This window comes from Pan troglodytes, chromosome 7 (assembly GCF_028858775.2).
Source record: "Pan troglodytes isolate AG18354 chromosome 7, NHGRI_mPanTro3-v2.0_pri, whole genome shotgun sequence".
NCBI lineage: Eukaryota > Metazoa > Chordata > Mammalia > Primates > Hominidae > Pan > Pan troglodytes.
This window is the reverse complement of record NC_072405.2, coordinates 24219517-24236985: the sequence shown is the minus strand read 5'-3', so window position 1 is coordinate 24236985 and position 17469 is coordinate 24219517. Positions and strand designations below refer to the sequence as shown.

Genomic DNA, 17469 nt, shown 5'->3' with positions numbered 1-17469 from the left:
CAAGTGGACCCAAACAAACCTGGAAAACTGAATTTCCGGGCCGGGCGCGGTGGCTCATGCCTGTAATCCCAGCACTTTGGGAGGCCGAGAGGGGCGGATCATGAGGTCAGGAGATCGAGACCATCCTGGCAAACACGGTGAAACCGTCTCTGCTAAAAATACAAAAAATTAGCCACGCATGGCGGCGGACGCCTGTAGTCCCGCTACTCGGGAGGCTGAGACAGGAGAATGGCGTGAACCCAGGAGGCAGAGCTTGCAGTGAGCCAAGATCACGCCACTGCACTCCAGCCTGGGGGACAGAGCAAGACGCCTTTTCAAAAAAAAAAAAACAACTGAATTCCCAGTCATGATGGGAAAAGAAAGGAGGTCAAACAGATGACTCCTTATACCCCATTCCTTTGGGAGTTCAGACACAACTGCCCAGCATTAGCGTTAAAATAGAAATCATAACGTGTCCAGAATTGGTGGGTTCTTGGTCTCAATGATTTCAAGAATGAAGCCAAGGACCCTCGCGGTGAGTGTTACAGTTCTTAAAGATGGTGTATCCGGAGTTTGTTCCTTCTGATGTTCGGACATGTTTGGAGTTTCTTCCTTCTGGTGGGTTCGTGGTCTCGCTGGCTTCAGGAGTGAAGCTGCAGACCTTTGCAGTGAGTGTTACACCTCTTAAGGCGGTATGTCTGGAGTTGTTCGTTCCTCCTGTCTGGAGATGTTCATTTCTCCGGGTGGGTTCGTGGTCTCGCTGGCCTCAGGAGTGAAGCTGCAGACTTTTGCAGTGAGTGTTAAAGCTCAGAAAGGCAGTGCACACCCAAAGAGTGAGCAGCAGCAAGATTTATTGCAAAGAGCAAAAGAACAAAGCTTCCACAGCATGGAAGGGGACCCAAGCTGGTTGCCAAGGCTGGCTGGGGCAGCCTGCTTTTACTCGCTTATCTGACCCCACCCACATCCTGCTGATTGGTGCATTTACAGAGAGCTGATTGCTCCGTTTTGACAGCGTGCTGATTGGTGCATTTACCAACCTTGAGCTAGACACAGAGTGCTGATTGGTGCATTTACAATTCCTCAGCTAGACACGAAAGTTCTCAAAGTCCCCACTACATTAGCTAGACACAGAGCACTAATTGGTGCATTTACATAACTTGAGCTAGACACAGGTTACTGATTAGTGTGTTTAGAAACCTTGAGCTAGACAAAGAGTGCTGATAGGTGCATTTACAGTCCTCCAGCTAGACATAAAAGTTCTCCAAGTCCCCACCAGATTAGCTAGACACAGAGCACTGATTGGTGTGTTTACAAGCCTTTAGCTAGACACAGAGTGCTGATTGGTGCATTTACAATCCTCTAACTAGAGGTGAAAGTTCTCCAAGTCCCCACTAGATTAGCTAGACACAGAGCAATGATTGGTGCGTTTACCTATCTTGAGCAAGACACAGAGTGCTGATTGGCGCATATACAATCCTCCAGCTAGACATAAAAGTTCTCCAAGTACCCACCTGACTCAGGAGCCCAGCTGGCTTCGCCTAGTGGATCCCTCCCTGGGGCCATGGGTGGAGCTGCCCGCCAGTCCCACGAGGCGCGAGGGCGCGCCTGCACTCCTCAGTCCTTGTGCGGTCCATGGGACCGGGCGCCACAGAGCAGGGGCCAGCACCCGTTCGGGAGGCTCAGGCTGCACGGGAGCCCACAGCAGGGGGACTCAGGCACGGCGGGCTTCAGGTCCTGAGCCCTGCCCCATGGAGAGACAGCTGAGGCCCTGCGAGAATTTGAGCCTCGCGCAGGCGGGCTGGCAGGGCTGGGGGACGTGGCTCCCCCTCCGCAGCTGCTGGTCTGGGTGCTAAACCCCTCACTGTCCGGGCGGTGGCGCTGGCCGGCCGCTCTGAGTGTGGGGCCCACCGAACCCGCGCCCACCGGGAACTTGCACCGGCCCACGAGCGCCACACACAGCCCCTGTTTCTGCCCGCACCTCTCCCTCCACACCTCCCCTTAAGCAGAGGGAGCCAGCTCCAGCCCCGGTCAGCCCAGAGAGGGGCTCCCACAGTGCAGCAGCAGGCTGAAGGGCTCCTCAAGCGTGGCCAGAGTGGAAACCGAGGCCAAGGACGCACCGAGAGCAAGTGAGGGCTGCTAGCACATTGTCACCTCTCAATAAGACTGACAAAACAGACTCTTTGTGGCAATAAAATTCCAAATTCGAAACTGACTGTGGTATAGCATCACATGACAGATAGCAGATGCTGAAGGAAATTATAATATTTTACCCAAGCATATACTTCTTTGACGTATTTTGAAATGGCCCTGCAAAACCATGTATTTTGTCTGGGCAATTTGCATCTGTAGGGAATTTCCATTAAAGCGGCCACATCTTTCCCAGATCTAGAAGAGATGAACTAAGAGCCTGACATATCTTAAGGTCCAAAAAGAGACTTTTACCATCTATTCTCTCTAAGACTGCTACCTGGAGGTTTCATCTACATAACAAGAACCTTGGTCTCCACAGCCCCTTTATCTTATCTCAAGTATTTCTTTGTACTGACATCAACCTTTAGACAAAGCTTAACTCTTTCAACCAATTGCCAACCAGAAAATCTCAGACTTCACTTATGCCTTGTAAGCCCCCCACCCCAGCCCCACTTCAAGATATCCTGCCTCTTTAGGCTGAACTAATGTATGCCTTCTATGAATTGATTTATGATTTGACATACAATTTCTGTCCCTAAACTGTTTAAAACCAACCTGTAATCCTACTACCTTAGGCACACCTTTTCAGGACCTATTGAGACTATTCCCAGGACCATGGTCACTTACATTGGTTCAGAATAAACCACTTTAAATGCTTTAGAGAGTTTGTTGTTGTTTGCTTTTTGTTTTTGTTTTTCCAATATATCTATTATATTAATACAATATGTAATATTTAATGTTTGGCATGAGTCAGCAAGGAGTGTGGCTATGGCCCTAAAGGGATCCAGAAGACACTATTGTCAGAGGTGTGTGAACCAGAGCAACTCCATCTTGAATAGGAGCTGGATAAAATGAGGCTGAGACCTGGGCTGCAGTCACAGATGGTTAAGGCATTCTAAGTCACAGGATGAGATAGGAGGACAGCGCAAAATACAGGTCATAAAAACCTTGCGGATAAAACAGTTTGCAGTAAAGAAGCCAGCTAAAACCCACCAAACCCAAGATGTCCGTGAGAGTTACCTCTGGCCGTCCTCATTGCTGTATTCCCACCAGCACCATGATTTTTTACAAATGCAATTTAGAAATGCAATGGCTACTACAGGAAGTTACCCTATATGATCTAAAAAGGGGAGGCATGAATAATCCACTCCTTGTTTAGCATATCATCAAGAAATAAACATAAAAATGGGCAACCAGCAGCCCCTGGGGCTGCTCTGCCTGTGGAGTAGCCATTCTTTTATTCCTTTACGTTCCTAATAAACTTGCTTTCACTTTACTCTATGGACTCGCCCTGAATTCTTTCTTATGGGAGGTCCAAGAACTCTCTCGGGATATGGAGCGGGACCCCTTTCCTGTAACATTGTTGTGGCATAAAGATTATTTTGAGCTGAAGATATTTGAGAATCAGCAGATGCAAGAGATATTGTAGGTTTTTGTTTTTGTTTTTGTTTTAACTTTCCTTATATTTCTCAAAGCAGAGCCTCCCAAAATAACTCAACTGTCATAAATCCCCTCCACAGGAGTTAAACAAACAGAAAAGATTGACTCCTCTTGCCAGAGATGAGAAGTCAGCACCTGGATGAGAAATCACTGAAATAGACATTGTCACAAAACTATCTTGTCCCCATCTATTTTCCTAAAGGCCCATTTATCTTTCCTGAAAGCTCTTTGTTTTTCCATAAGTGCCCTTCTCCCCGACCCCTTCCCTATTGTGTTGGTGTGTAAGTCTCAAATTCTAACTGCCTTTTTGAGGTACATTTTCTGTAAGCTCTTGTGTACATACTGAGTAAACTGTATTTTCTCTTCCTAATCTGTCTTTTGTTAGATTAGCAAGATAATTCCCAAAACATGGAAACTCAGTATTGTCCCAGAGGGTAGAAGAAAAGCTTTTCCTGTCTGACAGCCCACAGCAGCAGCAATTGGCTCCTCTGATCAAAGACGGCCACCTTGGGGAGGTTATACTGAGAAGACATCCAGAGAGCTGTAGGTGTTCAGGAACTCAAACGAATCTTGTGCAAATCCTTCTCCATGTCAGTTCTGGTATATGACACTCCTTAACTCCTATAGTGTGTATTTTATAACATGACCAATAAAATTCCTAAGACTGTGGCACCTAAAGACCCTTTGCTTTCTGGCAGTGTGGCATTCCAAATTAAGTATTATCCTAGTAGCCTTTTAATAGGTCTCTGCAGTCTTGCTCCTTAAACTCTGTTCTCTACACTACACCATGATTACTTTTAAAAAGCAAATGACTCTCATGTTAATGACTTAAATGGCTTCCCAGGCTGGGTATGGTAGCTGGCTCATGCCTGTAATCCCAGCACTTTGGGAGGCTGAGGTGAGAGGATTGCTTGAGGCTGGGAGTTTGAGATCAGCCTGACAATATTGTTTTTCGTGTTCATGAAGGTGTATCTTGAGGATAGAATTCTAGAAATGGGATTGCTGGGTCAAAGTGTTACTCGAGAGGGTTCTAGGATCTTGTGCAAGAAAAAATTGGGGGCAAGTCCATAGAGTAAAGTGAAAGCTAGTTTATCAGGGAAGTAAGGAAGCAAAAGAATGCCTACTTCTTAGGCAGAGCAGCCCCAAGGGCTGTTGGTTGACTATTTTTATGGTTATTTCTTTATCATAAGCTAAACAAGGGGTGGATTATTACTGAGTTTTCTGGAACAAGGGTGAGTATTTCTAGGACTTCAGGATTCCTCCCCCTTTTAGACCATAAAGGATCATTTCCAGAAGTTGCCATGGGATTTGTAAACTGTCATGGCACTAGCAGGAGTGTCTTTTAGCACGTGTATGCGTTGTAATTAGCCATAATGAACTGTGAGACCACCAGAGGTCACTTCCATGGCGAGGTTGGATTTAGCAGGTTTTGGTGGCTTCTTTATTGCATTCTATTCTATCAGCAGGGACTTCATGACCTGTATTTTGTGATGTCAGTCCTGAAGACCTCCTATCCTACCCTGTGACTAAGAATGCCTAACCTTCTGGGAATGCAGCCCAGCAGGTCTGATCCTCATTTTACCCAGCCCCTATTCAAGATGGAGTTGCTCTGGTTCAAATGCCTCTAACAAAACCATAGATGTATCTGTAATTGCGTGATATTCCACCAAATCCTCTTCCACATATTTCTCATGTCAGGTTTGAATCAGCCTACTTGTGCCAACTCTGACCTGGGGGCCAGGAAGTTTCATGACTCGGTGGCCAATTAAATGCTTATGAATTCCCAGTTCATTGCATGGCTTTCACATACCAACAACCATGCAAATATATCCAACACACACAGGCAGTGATAAGAGAGAGGGGGAAGGGGCCATGGTGAGTGACTTGGGAAACCAGCTTACTGACTGACACACTAGCAGGTCTGGTTATCCTCCAAACACGGACTATGGTGGGGGTCACTGCTCTTCTCCCCCAGCCACTGGGAAAGAGACCTCTGAGTTCTCATGGGCAGAGCTTCTGCAGTCTTCTTGGCCATGGTCAGTGTCTTTGCAGTTTTTATGGCCCTCTGCAGGAATGTCCGTAGCCATTATCTCAGTCTCCTCTTGTCTGATCTTTGGGGTGCCTGGCCATAGGAGGTGTCCTCTTATCACCTCAGTCCACCATATATATGCTTATTACTCTGAGACATCAGCAATTTTACTGTAAGTTGACTCACTTGTCGTAAGCAACTCCATTCTGAGAAATTTAGGATCATGAAACATTAGATCAATGTTTAGATCAAACATTAGAACATGAGAGCAGTTTTGCTCTCCCACCCGCAATGCGTGAATGCCTATTTTCCCACAACTTTACCATCAGAATACTTATCAATTTCTAAAATTATATTTGGCAATTGGACAGATAAGAAACATTATTTTTGTAGTTTCAATTTACATTTCTATTATTAGGAATGAAGTTGAGAATTGTTTTCCTTTTTCTGGTGAACAATATGTTTCGCCAATTTTCTGCAAGACTTTCAGTCTTTTTTTAGTTTTTAATAACCCTATGTACTTCAGGTATTTCAGGTATTAGCCCTTTGTCTTATGAATTTTGAATATATTGCTTTACTTCGTCATTCATCTTCCGACTTTTTGTCGTTGTTGCCATGCGGGAATTTTTATTCACTGTATTAAATGTAAATCAGTCTTTATTTTTTCTATACTTTATTCATAAATATAAATAACTAACGTCCCCACTCTCGGATTATAAACAAATTCACTTTTATTTTCTTCTAGTACTTGTATGGTTTTCTTTAACACAGACATCTGATTCATCGAATCATATTCTGTTTACTTGCTGTCAACTGAAGAATGACGAGGCTCATAAATCTGGAAAGGAGAGCTTTATTTCTTATAAAGGGTTGCAGCCTGCAGGTGGCCATTCTGACAGGCTGGCTGGCAAGCACAGCCTTTGGCTAGAAGTAGGAAACAGGTCAGAAGAAAAAGGCAGGGATTTACACTGAAGGAGGTGGCCAAATACATGTATTCAATAAGCTATGGGAGGAGTCATGAATAGTTATGAGAGGAGAAACCTGTGCATGCGCGACTGGGCTTCCTGCCTCTTCATGGGACCCATGTTCAAAAAATGGAGGCGTTGGTACGATCTGAGGGTAGAGTTTTTGGCCCTCTGATGTCAAAAGATGAAGCAGAGGACAAGGTAACTCTTTGTGTACGTCCTCTATAGACTGGCCAGAACCACTCTGGTCGGTGGTCTCTTATCAGGAAGAAATGCTAGTTGGTTGTTTCATGGAAACTGCAATGCCAGTGAGGCAGCGTCAGGCACTTGGTTGATATCAGGGGTGGAGTGACTCTTTCAAAAAGGCTGTCTCTGTTTAAACCTTAGGGGAAAAAACTTAATGGCAGTCAGTGAGGGAGGGAGTTCAGTGAGTCACGTCTGACCTCCTATCCCACCATGGTCATGGATTGTTTTCAAGGTTCCTCTGGCGTCCCCTTGGCCAAGAAGGGGTTCATTTAGTTGGTTGAGGGACTTAGGATTTCACTTTTATTTCTTATTGGTAAAGTAAATAACCAGTTTTATCTTTCTCCAAAAGTTGATTGAGTTTTAACGAAAGTTTCTTAAAAGCACGGGCTTTTCTCAAGTGATTTAGATGCCAGCTTTACGATAAAATAATTTTTTATATGCAGTTGGATTATTTCAGCACTTTCTTTGCTGTTTCCTGGGTACGTTTATTCTTAAACTAATGCCAGAGTGTTTTCATTATGAAGATTTTGTATTATGCTTTAATATCTAGTAGGGCTGACATTCATCACTCTTGTTTTTCAGGATTTCCTTAGATATTTTTGCTTGTTTATTTTTTTTCATGTGAACTCTAAAATCAGCTTGTCTAACTCCAAAAATAAATTACCAATATTTTCCTTTGGACCATGCTGAAACAATAAATTAACTGAGAAATGCATTCTATAAAAAAACTTAGAATGTATTTTAATTTCTTCAAGTGTATTTTTGTGTTTCTCTCTGTTTTTACATTTTCCTCATATAGATTTTTACATATTTATTCCCAGATTTTGTATCATTTTTCTATTATAGATTGAGTCTTCACTTTCATTGTATCATTTAGTTGATTTTTATATATTGAGAGACTTTTGATTTGTGTCTAACTTAGTATCCTGCTACCTTCTCAATTATCTTAATGTTTGTATTAATAGCAGTTTATTCTTAATAATTCTCTTGGGATTTCTAGATATATGTTACGTTATCTGCATATAGAGGTAATTTTACTTTTTTATTTCAATTCTTACCCTTAACTATTATTCTTTACTCTTTATGTTTACATATTAAACATACATTGTGTAATGCCCCCAATTTGATAGTAAGTAGTGATGGCAATACTGCCAATAGCTTTGGGTTTTCCCATTAAAGAAAACACTGGCTTCAGACTGAGATAGATGATTGATTGATTGATTGATTGATTGATTATACATAAATTTATAGAGTTATTATTGCTATTTTATTAAGTTTTCTTTTTTCATGAATGGTGATTGGATCACATGAAATTTTCTTTCAGCATCTATGGAGAGTATCGTATTATTTGTTCTCAGAGCTATCAATATGATGAATTTATAACAAATTGCCTACATTTGAAACATCTTTAGATTAATATATGCTACATGTTCATATGATATATAAATGTATGTATATGTGTATATATTTGTGTGTGTATGTATGTATATGTGTATGTATATCTGTGTGTGTGTATATATATATATTTTGTTGTTGTTGTTGTTGTTGTTTTGTTTTAAAGACAAGGCCTTTCTCTGTTGCCTGGGTTGGAGTGCGGTGGCACTGTCATAGTTCATGGCAGCCTCGAACTCCTGGGCTGAAGTAACCCTCCCACGTCAGCCTCCCAAGTAGCTAGGACTACAGGTGTGTGTTATCGTACATAGCTAATGTTTTTTTTTTTTTTTTTTTTGTAGAGATAGGGTCTCACTATATGGCCCAGGCTGGTCTCAAACTCCTGGTCTCGAACAATCCTTCTGCCTCAGCTTCCCATGCATGACCTACTGCGTGTGCATGGTGGTTTATATTTTTAGGTACTGTTGAATTCTGTTTGCTAAAAATTTATTTAGGACTTTTGGATCAATATTCACAAGTGAAATGTGTCTACATCCATTTTATGTGTAGTCTTTATCAGTTTTAGAAATCAGATTTACGTGACAGAAGGAGCCAAATTCTGAGAGGTGATTATAAAATGTTACAATGCATAAAGTTTTATTTTTCCTTTTCCTTGATAATATGATATACTTCTGAACTAAAGAATAGAGATACGTGCCCTTTTCCCAGGGCTGCCAATTAGGCATTATGTCAAGAAGAAAATCACCTACAGTTTTGCAAGCCAGGACAGCCCATCACCGTTAATTTCCTTGAGGTCCCAGTTGGGCCGCTAAGAGTAGTTCCAGTAAAAAAGGTGAAAAGCAATGGTAACAAAAGCCAAAATAGACAAATGGGAATTAACTAAACTAAAGAGCTTCTCCATGGCAAAAGAAACTACCATCAGAGTGAACAGGCAACCTATAGAATGGGAGAAAATTGTTGCAATCTACCCATCTGACAAAAGGTTAATATCCAGAATCTGCAAAGAACTTAAACAAATTTACAAGAAAAAACAACCTCATCAAAAAATGGGCAAAGGATAGGAACAGACACTTCTCAGAGGAAGACATTTATGCAGCCAACAGACACATGAAAAAATGCTCATCCTCACTGGTCATCAGAGAAATGCAAATCAAAACCACAATGAGATACCATCTCACACCAGTTAGAATGGCAATCATTAAAAAGTCAGGAAACAACAGATGCCGGAGAGGATGTGGAGAAATAGAAACACTTTTACACTGTTGGTGGGAGTGTAAATTAGTTCAACCACTGTGGAAGACAGTGTGGTGATTCTTCAAGGATCTAGAACTAGAAATACTATTTGACCCAGCAATCCCATTACTGGGTATATACCCAAAGGATTATAAATCATGCTACTATAAAGACACATGCACACGTATGTTTCATGTGGCACTACTCACAATAGCAAAGACTTGGAACCAACCCAAATATCCATCAATGTTAGACTGGATTAAGAAAATGTGACACATATACTGCAAGGAATACTATGCAGCCATAAAAAAGAATAAGTTCATGTCCTTCGCAGGGACATGGATGAAGCTGGAAACCATCATTCTCAGCAAACTATCACAAGGACAGGAAACCACACACTGCATGTTCTCCCTCATAGGTAGGAATTGAACAATGAGAACACTTGGACACAGGGCAGGGAACATTACACACTGGGGCTTGTCGGGGAGTTGGGTGGCTGGGGGTGGGATAGCATTAGGAGAAATTACTAATGTAAATGACAAGTTCATGGATGCAGCAAACCAACATGACACACGTATACCTATGTAAACAAACCTGGACGTTGGGTATATGTACCCTAGAACTTAAAGTATAATAAAATAATAATAATAATAAAAAACTTAAAAAAGAGGTGTGTCTCTCACAGAAACAATATAATATAAAATCAAGGCTAGTTAAATAGATTTATACATATTTCTATTCTAATGTGAAAATAGATTTGACATCTCATGCTCAACTTGCAGTAATGAGGGTTTGGTGTTGACCTTGCTCTTCAGATATGCTGTAATCATTGGATTACATTCTGTGATGGCTAATTTTAGGTGTCACCTTGACTGACTAAGGGATACACAAATAGCTAGTAATGCATTATTTTGGGGTATGTCTATGAGGGAGATTGGTATTGAATCAGTATTGAGTAAGGAAGCTCCACCCTCACTCTGTGTAAACTCTATGTAAACAGGCAGCATAGAATCAGTTGGAGGCCTAAATAGAATAAAAAGGCAGAGAGAAGGAAGGAAGGAAGGAAGACAGATTCATTTATTCTCATTTTCTCCCTCTCCCTTTCCCTCTTCCTTGGACACCTTTTTCCTCCTACCCTTGGACATCAGAACTCCAAATTCTCCAGCTTTGGACTTTGGGACTTGGACCAGCAAACATCTAGATTTTCAGATCTTAGGCCTTGGACTGAGTCACACCATCAGCTTCCCTGATTCACAGGACTTCAGACTAGGACTAAGCAGCACCAGCTTCCCTGGTTCTCCAGCTTGCAGATGCCATATTGTGAGACTTCTCAGCCACCATAATCAATTGAGCCAATTCCCCTGATAAATCCTCTTTGATGCAGCTCTACTTCTTTCGATATCTCTCTCTCTTTTTTTGTATATATCCATTTGGTTCTCCTTCTCTGGAGAACCCTAACTAATACACATTTCATTCTTTGTAAATGGGAATACTTCTAGTTGTTAATATGACAGAGAATAAAATCAAGATACTGGAGTTTGAGGAATTAGAGCTATTTAGCAAACCCACCCAGTGTTGTCTCCTCTTTCTTGAATTATCATGTCAACTGAGTTGCCACTGTATACTCACAGACATAATATTTTTAATGTTTTGCATCTGTGGATTCATTTAGTATAATCACTAATGATATATGTAGAATTTTCAAACCAGTATATTTTCATCACTCATGTTTTCCTCTTATTTAAATAGCTTAAAAATGTAAGTTCCATATAGTTTACAAATGGTTTGTCTTCCTCTTTCCTACTGAGCTGTTTTCCGTGAGGATTCTTAGTTTAAAAGCCAAGTTTACAGTAATTGACTCATTATATTTTTGTACCACAGAGACAAAATGCAACATTATTGTTTATACATAGCTCTTTCTCAGCTGTGCCTGAAGACAACACTGTAATTACTGTCTGTAGGCTCATCTTATAGTAATCAACAATATTTAATAAGTGTTCAATTTCAAATTATGTATGAGGTAATAAAAACAATGAGGTGATTTTTAAGAAATAACATGTTGCTATGACTACTATTTTCAAAGTTAGATGATACTAACCACAAATTGATATTTTTTTTTCCTATTTTTCTCATCTTGCCATATGGTCAGTGAAAACAGAATGATTGAACAAATATAAGACCATATATAGATGAAGATCAATTTAGACCAATGTTTGCTGCCTTTCAGGCCTGACTTGGGTTGCTGGCTAAAGTATATGTAGCAGAGATATCCCGGGGGGTATAAGTTTTTCATCAAAAGAAACTTCTCATAGGAGAAGTGAGATTGCTCAGACAAAGTAATACATTAAAGGGTACAAAACCTCTGGCTCTCCTCAGAAGTTTAATGCAGGGAGAGAAGACAGAACCAGGGCATTTGTTATTCCAGACTATCAATTTGATATGGTTTGGCCTCTCGCCACCCAGATCTCATCTTGAATTGTAATCCCCACATGTCAAGGGAGGGACCTGGTGGGAGGTGATTGGATCATGGGGGCAGTTTCCCCCGTGCTATTGTCATGACAGTGAGGAAGTTCTCACAAGAGATGATGGGTTTTTTTGTTTGTTTGTTTTTGTTTTTGTTTTGAGATGGACTCTCAGTCTGTCACCCAGGCTGGAGTGCAGTGGTGCAATCTCAGCTCACTGCAAGCTCCACCTCCTAGGTTCACGCCATTCTCCTGCCTCAGCCTGTTGAGTAGCTGGGACTACAGGCGCCTGCCACCACAGCCGGCTAATTTTTCTGTATTTTTAGTAGAGATGGAGTTTGACCATGTTAGCCAGGATGGTCTCGATCTCCTGACCTCGTGATCCACCCGCCTCAGCCTCCCAAAGTGCTGGGATTACAGGCATGAGACACCGCGCCCGGCCGTGAGGTGATGGTTTTAAAAGTGTTTGGAAGTTTCCCCTTCATGGCTCTTCTCTCTCACCTGCCACCATGTAAGACGTGCCTTGCTTCTCCTTTGTGTTCTGCCATGATTGTTAAGTTTCCTGAGGCCTCCCCCGCCATGCAGAACTGTGAGTCAAAAACCTTTTTTCTTTATAAATTACCCAGTCTCAGGTGGTATTCTTTATAGCAGTGTGAAAATGGACTAATACACAATATTAATTCTTATACTAGAAGACAAAGGAGGAAAAATCTGATTAACCTCATGAAAAATAAATTTCAGTTATTTAAAAATAAGTTTTAGGTAGCCTTTCTAGGGAGTGCTTACTTCTAATATTAATAAAAGTTTTAAACAGAGCAGTATTTATATAAAAGCACATTTAAAATAATATAGTAATATTATTTTGTTCTCTAATTAAGACAAGATATTTTTGGCATAATGAAAATCATGCTGCTTCATGTTTTTATTGGTTACTAGTTCCATGCCTCCTTTAATAATAAGAGTACTTGACTCCATTCCAGAAACCTAAATTAACAGCCACATCTTAAGCCTTGTCATCCCCGAAAAAAAGACTCTCCAAACTCCAGTATCCCACTCTCCAATTTTTCCAGCTGATTGCAGCTATTTCTCCACTTTAATTAGACTTGTAATTTCTTGACACTCCCATTTTCATTTCCCTTTTATGTATTATTTTCCTTGTATCTTTCACTTTCTTTCTAAACCCTTTGATTGATAACCTTAACTACACCCTTCCCAGTGTCTTGATTTCCCTTGTTTTCTGCTGCCTTCATAAAAACCTGTTCAGAAAAACACTCCCACCACAAATCAGTCTCAACCCCCTTCCATGCACTTGTACCTGGTCTCTTGAGCCCTGCTGAAAAAAATTGTACAGTCGCATATTTGGTGCCATTAAAGCCAACAACTCAAATTTTCAACAAGCATTACACGCTATCTGGCAATCCTTCTGTATTTCACTGCCCAACTCTCTCTCTAAAAGCAGCTCTTTCAAAACATCTCTTTTTCTCAGGCACTCCACTCCTACCAGTACTACTTTATTCTCGCCATAGAGTCTCGCCTTTTACTTCCTCCCTTTCTCATCCAGTTACTCACATCCATTGGTTTCTTTTCTCTTTCCCCGTGGTCAGTATGGAAGAATTGGAAGAAACATACTAGTTCATGCTCCTGTGTTCTGTATTGCATCCTTCACTACATCCTCAGATAAGTCATTCATTCAATTATACTTCCTCCTACAATTTTTTTTTTTTTTTTTTTTTTTGAGATGGAGTCTCGCTCTGTCGCCCAGGCTGGAGTGCAGTGGTGGGATCTCGGCTCACTGCAAGCTCCGCCTCCCGGGTTCACGCCATTCCCCTGCCTCAGCCTCCCAAGTAGCTGGGACTACAGGCGCCCGCCACCATGCCCGGCTAATCTTTTGTATTTTTGGTAGAGGCGGGGTTTCATCGTGTTAGCCAGGATGGTCTCGATCTCCTGACCTCGTGATCCATCCTCCTCGGCCTCCCAAAGTACTGGGATTACAGGCGTGAGCCTCCGCTCCCAGCCACTTTCTCCTACATCTTTAAAATACCCCTGATTATTGCCTCTTTCCCAGATATCCTCACGCCTTTCTTGTCTTAAAACACACGTCTGTGACCTAATGCACACGTCAGGTATGTTTACTTCTTTCCCTTCCCTCTTCAGTGACACTGTTTCATTCCGTATATGTCCTCGCCTCCCATGCACTCACTCTTTTGCATCCACCCTTATGATAAAATTTCCCTCGACAGAGAAACTCCACTGATCGCCTTGTTACAAAACCCTTGAAATCCAAAGAAAACATTTCAGCACTTTTCTTTCTGATCTCTTTTTATCATTCCACTTCGTTGTTCAACTCCTTCTTACAATTCTTTATTTTGCTTCTATAAATCCACACTTTTCTCATTTTCCTTTTGTATCCTGGGTCAATCTTCAGTCAGTCTGATTTTCCAGTGCTTCTTTTTCCACATATGCTTTGAATGTGTGTGTGTGTGTGTGTAGGTGTGTGCATCAGAGATATACCTCCTGTCCTCTAATATTCCCACTTCGGCATTCTAGTTGAGTTTTGCATTCCACTGTTATGTGTTTAGTTAACATTGATGTGACATTTACATCCCCTTTTCTGTGCCTTCAAGTCAGACATTTCTGTGACTTTCAGACCAATCTAGTCAAAGGTTTACTGAATATTTTTTATTATACAGAGAGCTTAGTCGCCAAAATTAAAGTCTTAATTTTCTACCCACCCCCAAAATAGCTGTGACTTCTATTTTTTTTTTTAATGGAAAGATGCCAGCATCCACCCAGAAAACTTAAGAGTTTGCCCAAGCCAGGACATCTGAAGTTATCTCTGAGTCTTCCTTCCCCTACTATCATATTCAAGTTATCACCTTAGCCTATTGATATCTTTTAGAAATGACCTGATTTGGTCTGTTTCTCATTATACCCAATGCCCTTGCTTGGCATAGACAATGGTCCTTTTTCATCTGTAGTACAAAAAAGTTCTAACTGGTCCTACTGCTTCTTTTCAATCTTACTAGTTCTAAAATCTAAGTGAGAACTGATATAAAACTGTTCAGTGATTCCCCGCTGTTATTGGGATAAAATCCAAGTTTCCATAAATGTAAGAAATTCTCCAAGCTACCTGCAGTTCCCAGATATGCCATCTCTTTTTTTCTTTCTTTCTTTCTTTTAATTTGCCTTCAAGCCATTGAGCATGCCACTTCCCCTGCCTGTAAGAAATGAGAACAAATTGGCCTAATCAAATGCCCATTATTTAGGATTTCATTCAAATCCTACCTCTTTCAGGAAGACTTCTCTGACCTCCCAAAGCTGAATTGGATGTCTGCTTTATTGCACCATATGCTACCATGTTTTTTTTTTAAAGTGCGTATTTCTTTTAATATACAATATGCAATTCTCCAAGTTTTCCTGTGCCAAATTATCCATCTTTACTTTATATTTCCCGCCCCAGGTAACTTTCAAGAATCCCCGTGGGCAGCTCAACTGTTCTAGTTGCAGTCTTGGTGACTGCCTCTCACTTCTGCCAGAAATCCCTTTTCCAAACCAAAGCAACTCTTGTTTTCTTCTACCCAGCTTTTTCAAGATGCTGTAAGGATAGAAAAAACCCACCTACTTGACTCCTTGAAAATGAAGTCAAAAACAACTTACTATGTTTCACAAACTTTACGAAATTTTTGGAAATGAAATAAATGTCCAGTCAGAATGTTACATTGCTTCTAGTTATCCTGAGGGCACACAAGCCCAGATTCAAATCCAGAGATTCTCTTGAGCCTGCTGCCACTCCTATGTGGAAGATTACAGCTCAAATATCACCACCTAGGATCTCTCTGATTTTTCCCACCTCTGGGTCCAGGTCTTGAATTCTCCAGCTCCAAAGAGAAAAGAATGTTTATCTCTTTCTAAGCCAGAGTCAACCCATTTCCACCCTAATATGATTAAAATTTCATATATTCTCCATCATCGAGATAAGGCAATAAGGGTGGTTGATAGTACATTTATAAAACTTCCAAGAGTGTTTTGGTTATCCAATCAGAAATAAATTAATGTATGAGTAAGCAGCTGCATTGAATCAAGCTCAGCCCAACTCATTTTTATATTTCTTCCTCCAGCAAGGGTCATCTACATCTTTTAAGACATGGTTGCCATCTTGTCCTCTACCGTGAGTAAATATTTGAACAAAAGACACACTCACTCCACTAAAAACAAATAATTTTCAGGAACAGTCACATCTAAATCCATACCGAAGGAGAGAAACATTTCCGACTCTACAAGGCTCTAACATGTTACAGGAGGCTCTAGTTACAATCCCATTCAATTTGTATTTAACTTCTCAATCAGCCAGAAGTATCTGCTTTTTTTCATTGGTGGTTTCATAGTTTTCTAAGAATAATGGGTAGAATCTTGTGTTACACTTATATAACTAAAGGATACTTTCTTGTAATTTTATCAAAACGAGTTTGCTCCAGTGATTTTTCCACTTTCAGGGATAAAAGAATTGCTAAGCAACTTTAAAATAGCAGTTCTCCAACTTCAGAAAGTTTGAAGTCCCATTAAACACTTCATTGATTGTATATAGTACAGTATTATAACTCATTTGCTACTTTTCCATCTCCTCCACTGGCCTGAGAAGATAGACTGCTATTTCGTTTCTTGTTGTATACCTTGCTCTAAGCAAGGAGCTTGGTGCATTCTAAGTATTGTAAAATAAATGAATGAAAGGGCAAATGGATGAATCATTCAGCTGCCTGATCTGATGACTTATCTGACATCTACACATAGCTCTGCCTCAGTTATCACTTCCTCTAACCAGAGGATAAGACGGCTTTCCTCCTTGTGGTTTATAGGTAATTCTTTTCTTTATTCTTTGGACTTCATCCTTTCTTGTTTCTCAGCCAGACCCATCAATGTTCCTTTATCTCATATATTTATATGGAGTAAGAAACATATGTAACTTCAATGTAAGGACTCCGCTTAAGCATGTACTTTGCTCAGATCTTTTCCTTCTTTAATGTGTCTCCTTTTACTTTGCTCATATTATATTTACCCTTTCTTTCCTGTCTTGCAAGAGTAGGTAATATTCTTGCCCCTATTTTCTCACCTGCTTCTTACTCCTCAAGTAACTACTGGAAATTCGGTTTGTTGGTTGGTTGGGATATTTTTGTGGTTGTTTTTTGTTTGGTTGGTTGGTTTTGGTTTTGGTTTTGGTTTTAGTTGTGTTTTTTTCCATTATCATCAGAGATTTCGTAGTGGCCAAACTCAGTGTACAATTTCAGTCTTTTTTTGCTCAAACTGTCCACCATATTTGGCATTGCTGATCATTCTTACCCTCTTCATGTCCTTTCCCCTCTTGGAATCGTAACACCATAATGTCCTGGCTTTCTTCCTGTGCCCCTGTCCACTCCTTCCCAGTCTCATGTTCGGGCTTCTCTTATTCTTTCTGACCTTCAAGTGTTGGTGGCCCTGGGTGTCCCATTCTTGGCCCTATTCTCATACCACTGTGTCTCCTGGTAGGTTCTCATCCTGT

General features: G+C 40.9%; 1 pseudogene; it reads left to right on the top strand.

Annotated features, from left to right (window-relative positions):
- Positions 1–673: 673 nt before the first annotated feature.
- The window catches only part of LOC100614157 (protein phosphatase 1A-like), a 122275-nt pseudogene continuing 105479 nt past the window's right edge, over positions 674–17469 (top strand).